The sequence below is a fragment of the Brachyistius frenatus genome, unplaced genomic scaffold, assembly GCF_029030835.1.
Source record: "Brachyistius frenatus isolate BFR_SWC_R1_liver_20210118 unplaced genomic scaffold, ASM2903083v1 Contig_569, whole genome shotgun sequence".
Taxonomy (NCBI): domain Eukaryota; kingdom Metazoa; phylum Chordata; class Actinopteri; family Embiotocidae; genus Brachyistius; species Brachyistius frenatus.
Window position 1 is genome coordinate 22,103 of NW_027211168.1, and position 15,398 is coordinate 37,500.

Here is a 15,398-nt window from a genome sequence, read left to right on the forward strand (position 1 = left end):
ACGGCCCGATCAATGGGCCGAACCGCTGATCAATGGTGACATGAAGTTAACCGCTCCGTCGATATGTAGCGGAGCTGCTACGAAGTCATGATTCGTATTGAAGAGATAAAACTGGTAAACACACGTCTCGGTTCTTTTTAAGTCTTCAGTGAATCAGATTGACATTAAGCTGCAATAACAGATTCTTTGAAATGCATGAATACGTGGTGGGTGGGGGGGGGGTCCATCAGTGTGATCCTGACAGGGGAAAGTGAGGAATGCTGGGAGTTTGGGGAGAAGGGGGGAGGGGAGGAAGAGAGGGGTGGGGGGGGGCAGCGCATATCTGACTCTCAGCGAGCCGTGATGAATGGCTCGGGGATAACAGGGCATCAGCAGCTGGGCGGAAGATGATCCTCCCGACCCGCCGTGGCAGCCGGCCATGCTGCCCCCCCCTCCCACCCCACCCCACCTGTTACCAGCACCTGTGGGAAAGTGGAAGTCTCATCAGTAACACCAGAGAGCCTTTTTATCTGGGGGCTGATGTTGATGATCTTCATCACCACATCACACTTTAATAAAATCTGTGTTTAGAATTCGATCCAGTTTAACAGAAACACGGGACGGAGAGGAACGAGGACGGACCTCCAGATGTTTCAGTGTAAATGTGACTTCCAGTCAGGACAGTTTGTGACGAAACAAGAGGTAGAAAACGCTCCTGCAGCCCGTCTGTGTGTCGGAGCGTTCAGTAACGTGTCGGAGGATAACTGCCTGAGCCTGTTGAGCTGCTGTTCACACGATCACACGAAACATCCTGCTGCTGATCAAACAAATCGCACCTTCAGATCCAAACCGGCCAACAAACCCTCCACGACACAAACACATCGTCTGTTTCCTCTGCTTCTCAGTGAAGCTGCTGTTTTGATCACTCGTGAGAATCTCCTCGTCCATTATTACACATTCCTTCCTCTTGACTCACTTGACTACGAGGTGACATCAGCAGGTGGAGGAGCATCTCTATAATTATCATATCAGACTTCTGCTTCAGACTCTGATGACGCAGACTGAAACACTTTAAAGTGCATTTTCAAAACATGTCTACGATATTCTGTTAGCAGCTGCACAGTGACATCACTGAGGTTCTTTATTACCACACACGCTCACACTCGCTCACACACACACACACACACACACACACACACACACACACACACACACACACACACACACACACACACACACACACACACACACACACACACACACACACGCTCTCACACACTCTCTCATACTCACTCTCTCACATACACATGCTCACACACACTCACTCACACTCTCTCACACACTCGCTCACACTCTCACGCACACACACACACACACACACACACACACACTCGCACACGCTCACACACACTCACACTTACTCTCTCACACACACGCTCACACTCGCTCACACACACACACACACACACACACACACACACACACACACACACTCGCACACGCTCTCACACACTCTCTCATACTCACTCTCTCACATACACATGCTCACACACACTCACTCACTCACACTCTCTCACACACACACACTCGCACACGCTCACACACACACTCCCACACTCTCTCATACTCACTCTCTCACATACACTCGCACACGCTCACACACACACGCTCACACTCACACACTCACACTCTCTCACACACTCGCTCACACTCTCACGCACACACACACACACACACACACACACTCACTCCCACACTTTCTCACACTCTCACACACACTCGCTCACACACTCGCACACTTGCTCTCACTCTCACACTCTCACACACAGTCACACACTCTCTCACTCACACACGCTCGCTCACACAGTCACACACACACTCACACTCGCTCACACAGTCACACACACACACACACACACACACACACACTCACACTCTCTATCACACACACACACACACACACACACACACACACACACACACACACACACACACACACACACACACACACACACACACACACACACTCACACACTCGCTCACACTCTCACGCACACACACACACACACTCACTCACTCCCACACTTTCTCACACTCACACACTCGCTCACACACACTCGCTCACACACACACACACACACACACACACTCGCACACTTGCTCTCACTCTCACACTCTCACACACACTCACACACTCTCTCACTCACACACACTCGCTCACACAGTCACACACACACTCACACTCTCACACACACACACACACACACACACACACACACACACACACACACACACACACACACACACACACACACACACACTCACACACATGCGCACCGACTCAGCAGGTAATAACTGCCCGAACAGCAGCAGCCCTTTGAACTCTGGAAGCATCCCATCATCGCAGCTCTTCTGTTGACTTGTTCGGCGGCAGACGGCACGTAGACTCTGTTATTGGGCGCTAACAGAGATAAGAGCCTCCGTAAACTCATAAAAGTTGTAGATGTGCGGCTGCATTCTGGAGCTTATTTGTGTGGTTTGTGATGGAAACCTCCCGGCGGGGTCGCGGCTCAGTGAAGAGATGTTTGACGGCTTTAAGTGGCAGTTGTCAGCTCTGACTCAGACCTCTTCACTCGGAGGCAGCAGCAGATGATGAAGGTTGTCATGACGAGTGTTTCTCTTCTCAGCTGTCTGCGTGATGGAGAAAATCTGCTGCTTGTTGTTTCTGTCTTCAGAAAACCATGAAACTGAAGGAATAACTGTTAATCTGAGCAACTACTGAATAGGAATTTGCTTTAGAATATTCTTCTAATAATTTAGATTCTGATTTAATCTGTTGACTCGCTTGTTGATTTCAACAAAGACAAAACTGATTTTAAGCATTTAAATAATTAATTCATTACAGAGGACACAGAAGTAAGTCTTCACTGATATTTGTTGATACACTACATCCAAACAGGTTTTTACTTCATGAGACGGTCATATACTAATAATGAATTACTCTCCAAGCATGTATGACCAGATTTAATGTGATTTATGAAGTTTTTCCAGCATCAGAGTATTTGCAGATTCTCCCCATCACCCTCCAGCCTCTGGACGGGACGTCCCTGTTAAACCACACATGAAGCTCTGTTCCCGGTGTTCAGAGCCTCAGCACTGATTTCTAGAAGTCTACTGAGGCAGCAGGAACATTTGAGTCCAGAAATAAAGAATGGCCACATTCAGGGTCAAAATGATCATCCGATTAGCATCGATCTGAGAAAACCCTCCAAATGCTGATTGCTTTGAAATTGAATCTTGCGCCTGATTGATTACCGTGTTGGTAAAATGATCCCAGCTGGGAGACGGTCATTTTAATTAGCCTGCCTCTTTTAATGAACAGCTTTTAAATTAAAAAAAACCACACCAAACAAGCTGCAACAGAGACTCATTGATTTCATGTTGTTATTTTTCTCATTATGAAACACAATAAACATCCTTTAAGAGTCTTCACTGATATATTTGGCTTTACAAGTCACTTATTGGGTCACTGGATGAGATATGATTCCATAAGTTGAATACAAAATTATGAGTATAAACTGAAACAGCCACAGCTGGAGGTCTGATGGAGGTCTGATGGAGGTCTGACTGATGGGGTCTGATGAAGGTCTGATGGAGGACTGATGGAGGACTGACTGATGGAGGTCTGATGGAGGACCGATGGAGGTCTGACTGATGGAGGTGTGATGAAGGTCCGATGGAGGTGTGATGGAGGTCCGATGGAGGTGTGATGGAGGTCTGATGGAGGACCGATGGAGGTCTGACTGATGGAGGTCTGATGGAGGTCCGATGGAGGTGTGATGAAGGTCCGATGGAGGTGTGATGGAGGTCCGATGGAGGTGTGATGGAGGACTCGGTTACAGCTGAACACTAATAACACATGTTGTGTTTAAAGGTCACAGTTCAGCTTCAAAGATCATTTATTTCTCTTTCTTTCCTTAAATAACCTCAAACTTCCCTAAAAGAATCTTTAAATGCAGATTTGTGGAACTAACTTCCAAACGTTCCAGAAGTTACAGGAGCAGCGACAGACGTGTTGTAATGTGACGGTGAGCACCGATCCGTCCGTCATCAGCCCGACTGATGCTTCCACATCTGTGGTATTTTTCCACATCTGTGACAGTAGGTGGACCTAAAGCTGCTGACTCAGCGGGTTCTGCTCCACATGCCCGGACCTGCTCATCACAGAGCTGCTGTTTGTTTTCTTGAACCACATGTAGAGAGCAGCAGGGTTAACGGGGAACCCGGCACCAACAGAACCCGCAGAACCCGCAGCACCAACAGCACCGCAGCACGACTGGCTACGACTACAACAATATATTATCATCTATTAACAGATCTGCAGAAAAGCCACTAGATATTTACCCAATCTGTTCAATCCATATCTTTACTTTCTATATGATGAAAGAACACGTCAGATTTCATGTTTTCTGTGTTGTGCCACACAAGAAGCTCCTTATTTGAAGTAGTATGAAAACAAAGGTGAAATTATGAGAATTATCAGAAAGCCGCTGCATCCTGCTGAGATCTGCTTCCATGTTCTGCATGTTCTGACCTGCAGAACCAGCGCTGCTCTCAGCAGGCGGGTTGGTCTGCATCAGAAGAATGACAATACAATGTTCATGTCCCATCCTGTCCTCCTCCTCTTCCTCTTCCTCCTCCTTCTCTCTCTCTCTCTCCCTCCCTCTCCTCCTCCTCTTCCTCTTCCTCCTCCTTCTCTTTCTCTCTCTCTCTCCCTCCCTCTCCTCCTCCTCTCTCTCTTTCCCTTTCTCTCTATCTCCTCCTCTCTCTCTCTCTCCTCCTCATCCTCTTCCTCCTCTCACACACACACACACACACACACACACACACACACACACACACACACACACACACACACACAATCTGTAAGAAAAATAGCAAATGCACTTTATTATGTAGCTGCTTTTGAAATATTGATTGATTGATTAGTTCATCAACAATGACTCTTTAGAATCAATGAATCAAGTCATTTATAGTCCAAACCAATATTCACTGGGTCCAGTTTAAATAAGATAAAAATACTTTCAATCTGTGAATGTTCTTCTGGGAATTATGATCTAGATTTTATACTATTTATTGAAGTTATTCTATAAAATATTAATGGAGCCGATAATCCAGACTTTAATCTACAGATGATTATAACACTTGGAGCAGTCAGCGTTTATTAACCCGTCACATGAGGAGATGCAGCGTTCAGAGACGGCAGTGAGTGGGTCGGATCGGATCGGATCAGGTCCGGTCAGTTCCAGTCCGGTCGGGTCGGGTTGAGTGTGTTCGTGGCTGCAGGCATTTCCTAAATTCACACTAACTCCATCAGACTGTTTAGTTTTAGATCCACAGAGTTAATCATCAACCCGGCAGTTCAGTTTGTGGCTCTGTTGGGAAGCTGAAGTGTGTGTGTGTGTGTGTGTGTGTGTGTGTGTGTGTGTGTGTGTGTGTGTGTGTGTGTGTGTGTGTCTCTGTGTGTGTGTGTGTGTGTGTGTGTGTGTGTCTCTCTGTGTGTGTGTGTGTGTGTGTGTGTGTGTGTGTGTGTGTGTGTGTGTGTGTGTGTGTGTGTGTGTGTGTGTGTGTGTGTGTGTGTGTGTGTGTGTGTGTGTGTGTGTGTGTGTGTGTGTGTGTGTGTGTGTGTGTGTGTGTGTGTGTGTCTCTGTGTGTCTCTGTGTGTGTGTGTGTGTGTGTGTGTGTGTGTGTGTGTGTGTGTGTGTGTGTGTGTGTGTGTGTCTGTGTGTGTGTGTGTGTGTGTGTGTGTGTGTGTGTGTGTGTGTGTGTGTGTGTGTGTGTGTGTGTGCTCAGCTTATCTCCGTCCTCCAGATAAAGGACTCTAGTAAACATGCTAACGGTCGCTGCCTGCAAGCTGTTTCAATGAGAAACGACCAGCAGCCAAACTTCAGCTACAAACTGTTGAATTTACACTTTTACTGCCATTATCTTCTCCAATGTGAGATTCAGCTGCTTTTCTCTACTTCTTAACATTAGATATGAAAAATCTTTGGGCTTTTCATGTTAATGGGACAAAACAAGCAATTTAACTCTTTATGACACCTTTTTACTTTAGATTTTGTTTGTTAAAATCATCGGGTTCCTCACTGACGGACAGAATCAGCTTTTCCAACTCTTCTTTCCATCTATACAATGACTACATTTACAGAAGTATTGAAACACAAGGTTCATGTCGTGACAACTTTTCCTGTTTTGATAACTGATCTGCTGGTGAGCCTCACTTCCTCCTTCAGGAGACGACACACGGTCATCTTCAGATTCACGTTCAAGATTCTGTCATTTATATTAACGTGATATCAAATGGAAATATTGGAGCGGCCTGGTTCATCATTTAGAGTGAATCTCACCAACATCAAGCCTGATCAATTTGGTATCTTTGGAATCTGGTCTTGAATTTAAAACTTTCTACTTTTGTTTTGCTGGTTTTAAAAGGCTTGGCTGCGCTGCATTACTTTGTGAATCATTTCCTTTCAAATATTGACGAATTGATTATTCATCTGTTTAAAAAAAAAATCCCTCTCTAGAAAACTTGTGAACTTACTTCATGTGGTGGATGCTGAAATCCATCCTGAGCTGTGATTGGCTGATACAACGCTGGCTGAACTTTGTTTCTAGTCAGTTCCAGCGAGTGCTTTGTGATCATGGAGGTTATGTCATCTCTCTGTTTTGACACTCTTCAAATACCGCCCTGCTGTTTCATCTCTGACTTCTTTCTTAATGCTTTCCTCACCAGCACGGAGCCTCTTGCCAGCAGCGCCAGCAGCCATTCATGATACACTTGTTTAGTGTCAGATATGGAGGAGCTTTGCTCCGCTGAGCTCATGAGTCAAGGCCCCCGAGCTATTTCTTAATCAGCCGCATGCCTCCTACTCTTCTATTTCAGCACATGGTGATATCCTGCTCTGGGCTGGAGGAGTGTGGATGTTATCTGTCGGCCTCCGCGCTCCCAACGAAGGACCAAAAGCAATCTCCTTCCTCCTGCTGCCGTCCTGAGCGCCGGCCTCACCTTAACCTCCGATCACTCCGTTTCCTTCACGCTTTGTGAGTCGGCCCGTTGAAACGCTCGTGATCACAAAGTTCACCGGAGCAGCAAACGAGCGGCCGGCAGCCTCCAACAAATGTTCCTGATCTGCAGGACGTGTTGTATTCAGGGCACGAAGGAAAGCCGGCTTTATCCTGGAGATGCATTTTAGTTCAAAACGGTTCATCCAAAGTGAAAAGAAGAACCGGTGTCTGGTTCAAGGACACTAGGGTGGGAGTCGAGCTCCAAACCCTGCAGGTCTGGTAATGAGTCCTCCAGCCATCTCGCTGCCAGCTCGTCCTCTTGGACCTTCATTCATATCCGGCTGCAGATGGTGTTTGTTTGATTTGTGACATTTCTGACTTGTATACATTAGAAGAGACATTAATTTTAGTATTTGAAAAATACCATTGAAACATCAGTAGATGTTGCTTCATCTACACTTTATTGATTTGGAGACACAAATATCTGTAAACCTGCAGAAATCAAACCAAACCACCAGAGTGGAAAAAACAAAACAATCACAGATTACATTTCTAACCCCCCACCACCACCCTCACCCCCCTCCATTCAACCAGTAATCCTCTCACAATGCAGCCAGAGGATTGTTCCTGACTGTGTACTCAAGTAATGGAGGTGAATGGAGAACACCCCTCCCCCCCGCCCCCCCGCCCGTCTGTCTGTCCGCACACTTGCAGCTTTTAACTGTTCTCCCTGACAAATAGAGCAGCTATCTCTTCTATCTCTTCTATCTCTGATCACCGCAGGTCTCTGCAGGCTTTGATCTGATCCTGAATCAGCAGGAAGAAGACTAGCTCACACCTGAGAGGCTCACCAGCTTTTCTTGGAAATGAATCGCGTGTTTTACGGTTAACAGCCTGTTTTTTAGCAGCTGTTCTGAAGGTTTTGTTTTTTTGGAGTCTTTAAATTAGAAGTTCTTTCCCTAAACAGCTATGAGCTATTTTTAGTTTTATGGGAATACAGAATTAGTCTTTGTTAGGTTTGCAGACCTGGTTAAATTACTGTCTTGAGTGTTGTGGAAAAAGCTTGATGACAAGTTTGTTTTCAAGTTACAAAACATTCCTTGGTTGCATCACACCTTCCAGCCTTTCAAAATAAAACTGTGTCGTCATCATGAAATCAGTGAACAGAGATCCTGCAGCTCTGAGCAGGAACAGTTCTGACTTCAGGGCTGTAGCGCCAGCAGATGCAGTCAAATTATTCCCTGAACATCTTTGCTATAAGTGCGTGAGAAGGGGGCGGAGCTACACTGATGCCAACTTCCAGGAGTTTTTGTGTGAAAAAGCAGCACAGTGATGCGTTGTTGCCCTGACGGTCGTCTCTGACAGACGCAGGCTGGTCTGTGCTGCGTTTGCTTCCTCATGCAGTCTGAGACTCTGAAGTTCAGTAACGGCTGCACGCTGCCCCGACATGCTGTTAAATATACCGTAGTGACTTCATAAAGATCTGCTCCCCTAAACAGCTTCTGATGAGGTTTGGACCGAGGTTCCTTTGTTATTTTTAGCTGTGATTTCCATGCAAAGCTGCTGGAATCTTACTTTTCTGTCCCAAATATGAAAGGCCGTGCAGCTGAGCAATAAAAGAGCTTCTCTCCCCGTGAGGAAGTTTCCGTCCTTCAGTCCTCTGGTCTGCTGTCGTGTCTGTTTGGATCTCTTCCTCTGGCTCTGATCTGAGCTCTGCTGCAGGAGCACAGTGTTCCTGATCTCATCTCATCCAGGACCGTGCTGACATGAGGCGGCCCGCTGTTCAGACCTCGTGTTGACCCTCGGTCGATAAGCTGCTGTGCTGCTGCAGCGGTGTACAACCTGAGGTTGTCTGGCTGCAGCTCTGCAGCTTAATATATGACAGAGTTCCTGCTGCTGAGATAGAAGCTCACCTTTAAAAAGAAGGAGAAGCAGAGAGAGACTCTTCCAGTCTTGACTGTCTGGGCTTTAAATGGTAGCAAGAAGCCTGATGAGCTGCTTCTGGCAGTTTGTGCTGTGCTCGCTGTGCCAAGTGTCTGCAGCGCCGGATGGATGTGATTATTCCAGACTGCCAGGAAGCTGGAATTTTAGAAAAAAAAGACTTTTGGCTGAATAACTTTGAAAAATGTGGGTTTCTATATTTTTCGAAGCTAGTGCTGGTTTGAAGCTTGCGTCAGAATAAACAGATATTCATCCTGACAGTTCAGCTCTTCTTTAAACTCCCTCTCACTCTGCTCATAAATAGGGAAGAGTAGCACTAATGCTAATAAAGTGATGCGAGTAGATGATTGGTGCTAACTCCCTGAAGCAGCCCGAACACTAAATCAGCCCCCCCCTCCCTTTACTTCATGTGTTTGTGTAATGAAGAGCACATGTTGGAGCGGCTGCTGCCTCAGTAATACGCCTTAAGATTGGAGATCAATGTGACCTCACAAAGACATTAATGCTCTAAAATAAAGTCCTGAGTGAGAAATGTTCAGGTTGAAACAGCAAAGAAAGATGTGGAGCTCATTTGCACCCTGAAAATGACTCTTTTAGTTCCAATGCAGTCAGAGAGAATGTGTGGAGCTGTTCCACATTATACCTCTGAGACTATTCATTATAAAGTACTGTTCCACATTGTACCTCTGAGACTATTCATTATAAAGTACTGTTCCACATTATACTCATGAGACTATTCATTATAAAGTACTGTTCCACATTATACTCATGAGACTATTCATTATAAAGTACTGTTCCACATTATACTCATGAGACTATTCATTATAAAGTACTGTTCCACATTATACCTCTGAGACTATTCATTAAAAGTACTGTTCCACATTATACTCATGAGACTATTCATTATAAAGTACTGTTCCACATTATACCTCTGAGACTATTCATTATAAAGTACTGTTCCACATTGTACCTCTGAGACTATTCATTATAAAGTACTGTTCCACATTATACTCATGAGACTATTCATTATAAAGTACTGTTCCACATTATACTCATGAGACTATTCATTATAAAGTACTGTTCCACATTATACTCATGAGACTATTCATTATAAAGTACTGTTCCACATTATACCTCTGAGACTATTCATTAAAAGTACTGTTCCACATTATACTCATGAGACTATTCAGTATAAAGTACTGTTCCACATTATACCCATGAGACTATTCAGTATAAAGTACTGTTCCACATTATACCCATGAGACTATTCATTATAAAGTACTGTTCCACATTATACCTCTGAGACTATTCAGTATAAAGTACTGTTCCACATTATACCTCTGAGACTATTCATTATAAAGTACTGTTCCACATTATACCCATGAGACTATTCATTATAAAGTACTGTTCCACATTATACCTCTGAGACTATTCATTATAAAGTACTGTTCCACATTATACCCATGAGACTATTCATTATAAAGTACTGTTCCACATTATACCCATGAGACTATTCAGTATAAAGTACTGTTCCACATTATACCCATGAGACTATTCAGTATAAAGTACTGTTCCACATTATACTCATGAGACTATTCATTATAAAGTACTGTTCCACATTATACTCATGAGACTATTCATTATAAAGTACTGTTCCACATTATACCTCTGAGACTATTCATTAAAAGTACTGTTCCACATTATACTCATGAGACTATTCATTATAAAGTACTGTTCCACATTATACCTCTGAGACTATTCATTATAAAGTACTGTTCCACATTGTACCTCTGAGACTATTCATTATAAAGTACTGTTCCACATTATACTCATGAGACTATTCATTATAAAGTACTGTTCCACATTATACTCATGAGACTATTCATTATAAAGTACTGTTCCACATTATACTCATGAGACTATTCATTATAAAGTACTGTTCCACATTATACCTCTGAGACTATTCATTAAAAGTACTGTTCCACATTATACTCATGAGACTATTCAGTATAAAGTACTGTTCCACATTATACCCATGAGACTATTCAGTATAAAGTACTGTTCCACATTATACCCATGAGACTATTCATTATAAAGTACTGTTCCACATTATACCTCTGAGACTATTCAGTATAAAGTACTGTTCCACATTATACCTCTGAGACTATTCATTATAAAGTACTGTTCCACATTATACCCATGAGACTATTCATTATAAAGTACTGTTCCACATTATACCTCTGAGACTATTCATTATAAAGTACTGTTCCACATTATACCCATGAGACTATTCATTATAAAGTACTGTTCCACATTATACCCATGAGACTATTCAGTATAAAGTACTGTTCCACATTATACCCATGAGACTATTCAGTATAAAGTACTGTTCCACATTATACCCATGAGACTATTCATTATAAAGTACTGTTCCACATTATACCTCTGAGACTATTCATTATAAAGTACTGTTCCACATTATACCCATGAGACTATTCATTATAAAGTACTGTTCCACATTATACCCATGAGACTATTCAGTATAAAGTACTGTTCCACATTATACCCATGAGACTATTCAGTATAAAGTACTGTTCCACATTATACCCATGAGACTATTCATTATAAAGTACTGTTCCACATTATACCTCTGAGACTATTCATTATAAAGTACTGTTCCACATTGTACCTCTGAGACTATTCATTATAAAGTACTGTTCCACATTATACCTCTGAGACTATTCATTATAAAGTACTGTTCCACATTATACTCATGAGACTATTCATTATAAAGTACTGTTCCACATTATACCTCTGAGACTATTCATTATAAAGTACTGTTCCACATTATACCCATGAGACTATTCAGTATAAAGTACTGTTCCACATTATACCCATGAGACTATTCAGTATAAAGTACTGTTCCACATTATACCCATGAGACTATTCATTATAAAGTACTGTTCCACATTATACCTCTGAGACTATTCATTATAAAGTACTGTTCCACATTATACTCATGAGACTATTCATTATAAAGTACTGTTCCACATTATACCTCTGAGACTATTCATTATAAAGTACTGTTCCACATTATACCTCTGAGACTATTCATTATAAAGTACTGTTCCACATTATACCCATGAGACTATTCATTATAAAGTACTGTTCCACATTATACCCATGAGACTATTCAGTATAAAGTACTGTTCCACATTATACCCATGAGACTATTCAGTATAAAGTACTGTTCCACATTATACCCATGAGACTATTCATTATAAAGTACTGTTCCACATTATACCTCTGAGACTATTCAGTATAAAGTACTGTTCCACATTATACCTCTGAGACTATTCATTATAAAGTACTGTTCCACATTATACCCATGAGACTATTCATTATAAAGTACTGTTCCACATTATACCTCTGAGACTATTCATTATAAAGTACTGTTCCACATTATACCCATGAGACTATTCATTATAAAGTACTGTTCCACATTATACCCATGAGACTATTCAGTATAAAGTACTGTTCCACATTATACCCATGAGACTATTCAGTATAAAGTACTGTTCCACATTATACCCATGAGACTATTCATTATAAAGTACTGTTCCACATTATACTCATGAGACTATTCATTATAAAGTACTGTTCCACATTATACCCATGAGACTATTCATTATAAAGTATGTAAACCCTCTGAACCTACAACTCAGAGGTTCTTGTGCTGTTGACCTGCAGGAGTGTAGAAACACTCAGGTTGTGGAGCTGATGAAGTCTCACACTATTGAAAAAATGACATTCACTGAGTTGTATGTGTTTTTTTAAGTACTTTCTCCAGTCGGCATATTTCCAGGACGAAGGTCAACTCAAATATTTCAAAACTCTATCAAAAGAAAGTGAGAACTTTTCTGGGTATAAATGGCCCTTTAATGTTGAAAGACAGTGCTTAGATGTCAAAAGTTTCATTTTAAATCTTCCTGTTCCCAACCCCTGGTCCTCAGATCAGCGCTGGGCCGAGGAACATCAGCTAACAGGGACCATCTGGAGCAGTGTTTGTGTTCTCATCTTTCCGTCACATCCACAGGAACAGGATTCAAACTGGGATTAGCTGTCAGGATCTTGTGCTCTGCTACGACGAGCTCGCTGAGGTGCAGGAAAAAAAGTTGGAGTGAAAGTTTCAGAGCTTCTTCACAGCAGGTTTAGAGGTGAAGTAGTTGTCTGACTTTCGTAAATACCGTCTAAAGTTTATTACTGCTGGGACCTCCTGAATCTTAAAGCAGCTTTAAATAAAGACAAAACTAATACGAGATAGTTCAAGTACAATCGATGTAGTTCCTGGACATTTTAATACAAATATGAAAGTAGTTCATATCCAGGTAGCAGCCAGAGGACTCCAGCCTCAGCAGATGTCCAGATATGGAGGTGACCTCAGTATTTAAACAAATACAAGTCCAGGAGAGACGTTCGAGTCCAGTGGGAGAGTTTTAATGTTTCATCTGGAAAATACAAGCTGAGCATGACAGCCTGGTTTATATGGTGTCATGAAGCTTCATGAAACAGAGTAGAGCTGCGTGGATGTCTCCTCATATCACATCATCACTGGAACAAAAACACATCTGCTGTGAAATTGGACAGAGAATCATTTCAGAAAGTTTCCATGTGAACGTCTTCTGTCTGTGTGGAAGAAGGTCTGAAGGAGTTGACCTGTGTTGTTCCTTTGATCAGAGCTCTAACTTCAGCTACCGTGTCAGCGTGACCTCAGTTTCTCAGGAAACTCTGCAAAGCTCATCTGAAGAATCTGCTGCTGAATTTCAGGAGAAGAAATCAGAACGTGGACAAAGCAGAAGGACCGTTGGATCAACTGTCCTTCATTATCAACTGTCCTTCATTATCAACTGTCCTTCATTATCACCTCGTTGGAATCCAAGGAATCCTCCAATCTCTGAGAGGAGGAGGTTGATCAACGGGGGACACGGAGGACACGGAGGAGACGGGGGACACGGAGGAGACAGAGGACACGGGACGGGGGGCACGGAGGAGACGGGGGAGACGGAGGACGCAGCATCATCACTCACAGACAAGTTGGCAGATTTAGGAACGCTGAGGGGCTGAAAAGAATTGTGGGAGGAGCTAAAAGAACACACACAAACACAACCACACACACACACACACACACACACACACACACACACACACACACACACACAGATACACACACACACAGAGATACACACACAACCACACACACACACACACAGATACAGTGGGCACAGAAAGTATTCAGACCCCTTTAAATGTTTCACTCTTTGTTTCATTGCAGCCATTTGCTAAAATCAAAAAAGTTCATTTTATTTCTCATTAATGTACACTCAGCACCCCATCTTGACAGAAACAAACAGAAATGTAGAAATTTGTGCAAATTTATTAAAAAAGAAAAACTGAAATATCACATGGTCATAAGTATTCAGACCCTTTGCTCAGTATTGAGTAGAAGCACCCTTTTGAGCTCGTACAGCCATGAGTCTTCTTGGGAATGATGCAACAAGCTTTTCACACCTGGATTTGGGGATCCTCTGCCATTCTTCCTTGCAGATCCTCTCCAGTTCCGTCAGGTTGGATGGTGAACGTTGGTGGACAGCCATTTTCAGGTCTCTCCAGAGATGCTCCATTGGGTTTAGGTCAGGGCTCTGGCTGGGCCAGTCAAGAATGGTCACAGAGTTGTTCCGAAGCCACTCCTTTGTTATTTTAGCTGTGTGCTTAGGGTCATTGTCTTGTTGGAAGGTGAACCTTCGGCCCAGTCTGAGGTCCAGAGCAGTCTGGAAGAGGTTTTCTTCCAGGATATCTCTGTACTTGGCCGCATTCATCTTTTCTTCAATTGCAACCAGTCGTCCTGTCCCTGCAGCTGAAAAACACCCCCATAGCATGATGCTGCCACCACCATGTTTCACTGTTGGGATTGTATTGGGCAGGTGATGAGCAGTGCCTGGTTTTCTCCACACATACCGCTTAGAATTAATGCCCAAAAGTTCAATCTTGGTCTCATCAGACCAGAGAATCTTATTTCTCATAGTCTGGGAGTCCTTCATGTGTTTTTTGGCAAACTCTATGCGGGCTTTCATATGTCTTGCACTGAGGAGAGGCTTCCGTCGGGCCACTCTGCCATAAAGCCCGACTGGTGGAGGGCTGCAGTGATAGTTGACTTTGTGGAACTTTCTCCCATCTCCCTACTGCATCTCTGGAGCTCAGCCACAGTGATCTTTGGGTTCTTCTTTACCTCTCTCACCAAGGCTCTTCTCCCACGATTGCTCAGTTTGGCTGGACGGCCAGGTCTAGGAAGAGTTCTGGTCGTCCCAAACTTCTTCCATTTAAGGATTATGGAGGCCACTGTGCTCTTAGGAACC

The 15,398-nt window shown here is 43.3% G+C and overlaps 1 protein-coding gene across 1 annotated transcript in view; it reads left to right on the plus strand.

Moving 5' to 3' along the window:
- The window catches only part of LOC138614780 (hepatocyte growth factor receptor-like), a gene marked incomplete at its 3' end in the record, with an annotated part of 39,542 nt that overhangs the window by 3,647 nt on the left and 20,497 nt on the right, over nucleotides 1-15,398 (plus strand). The gene's annotated exons all lie outside the window — the stretch shown is intronic.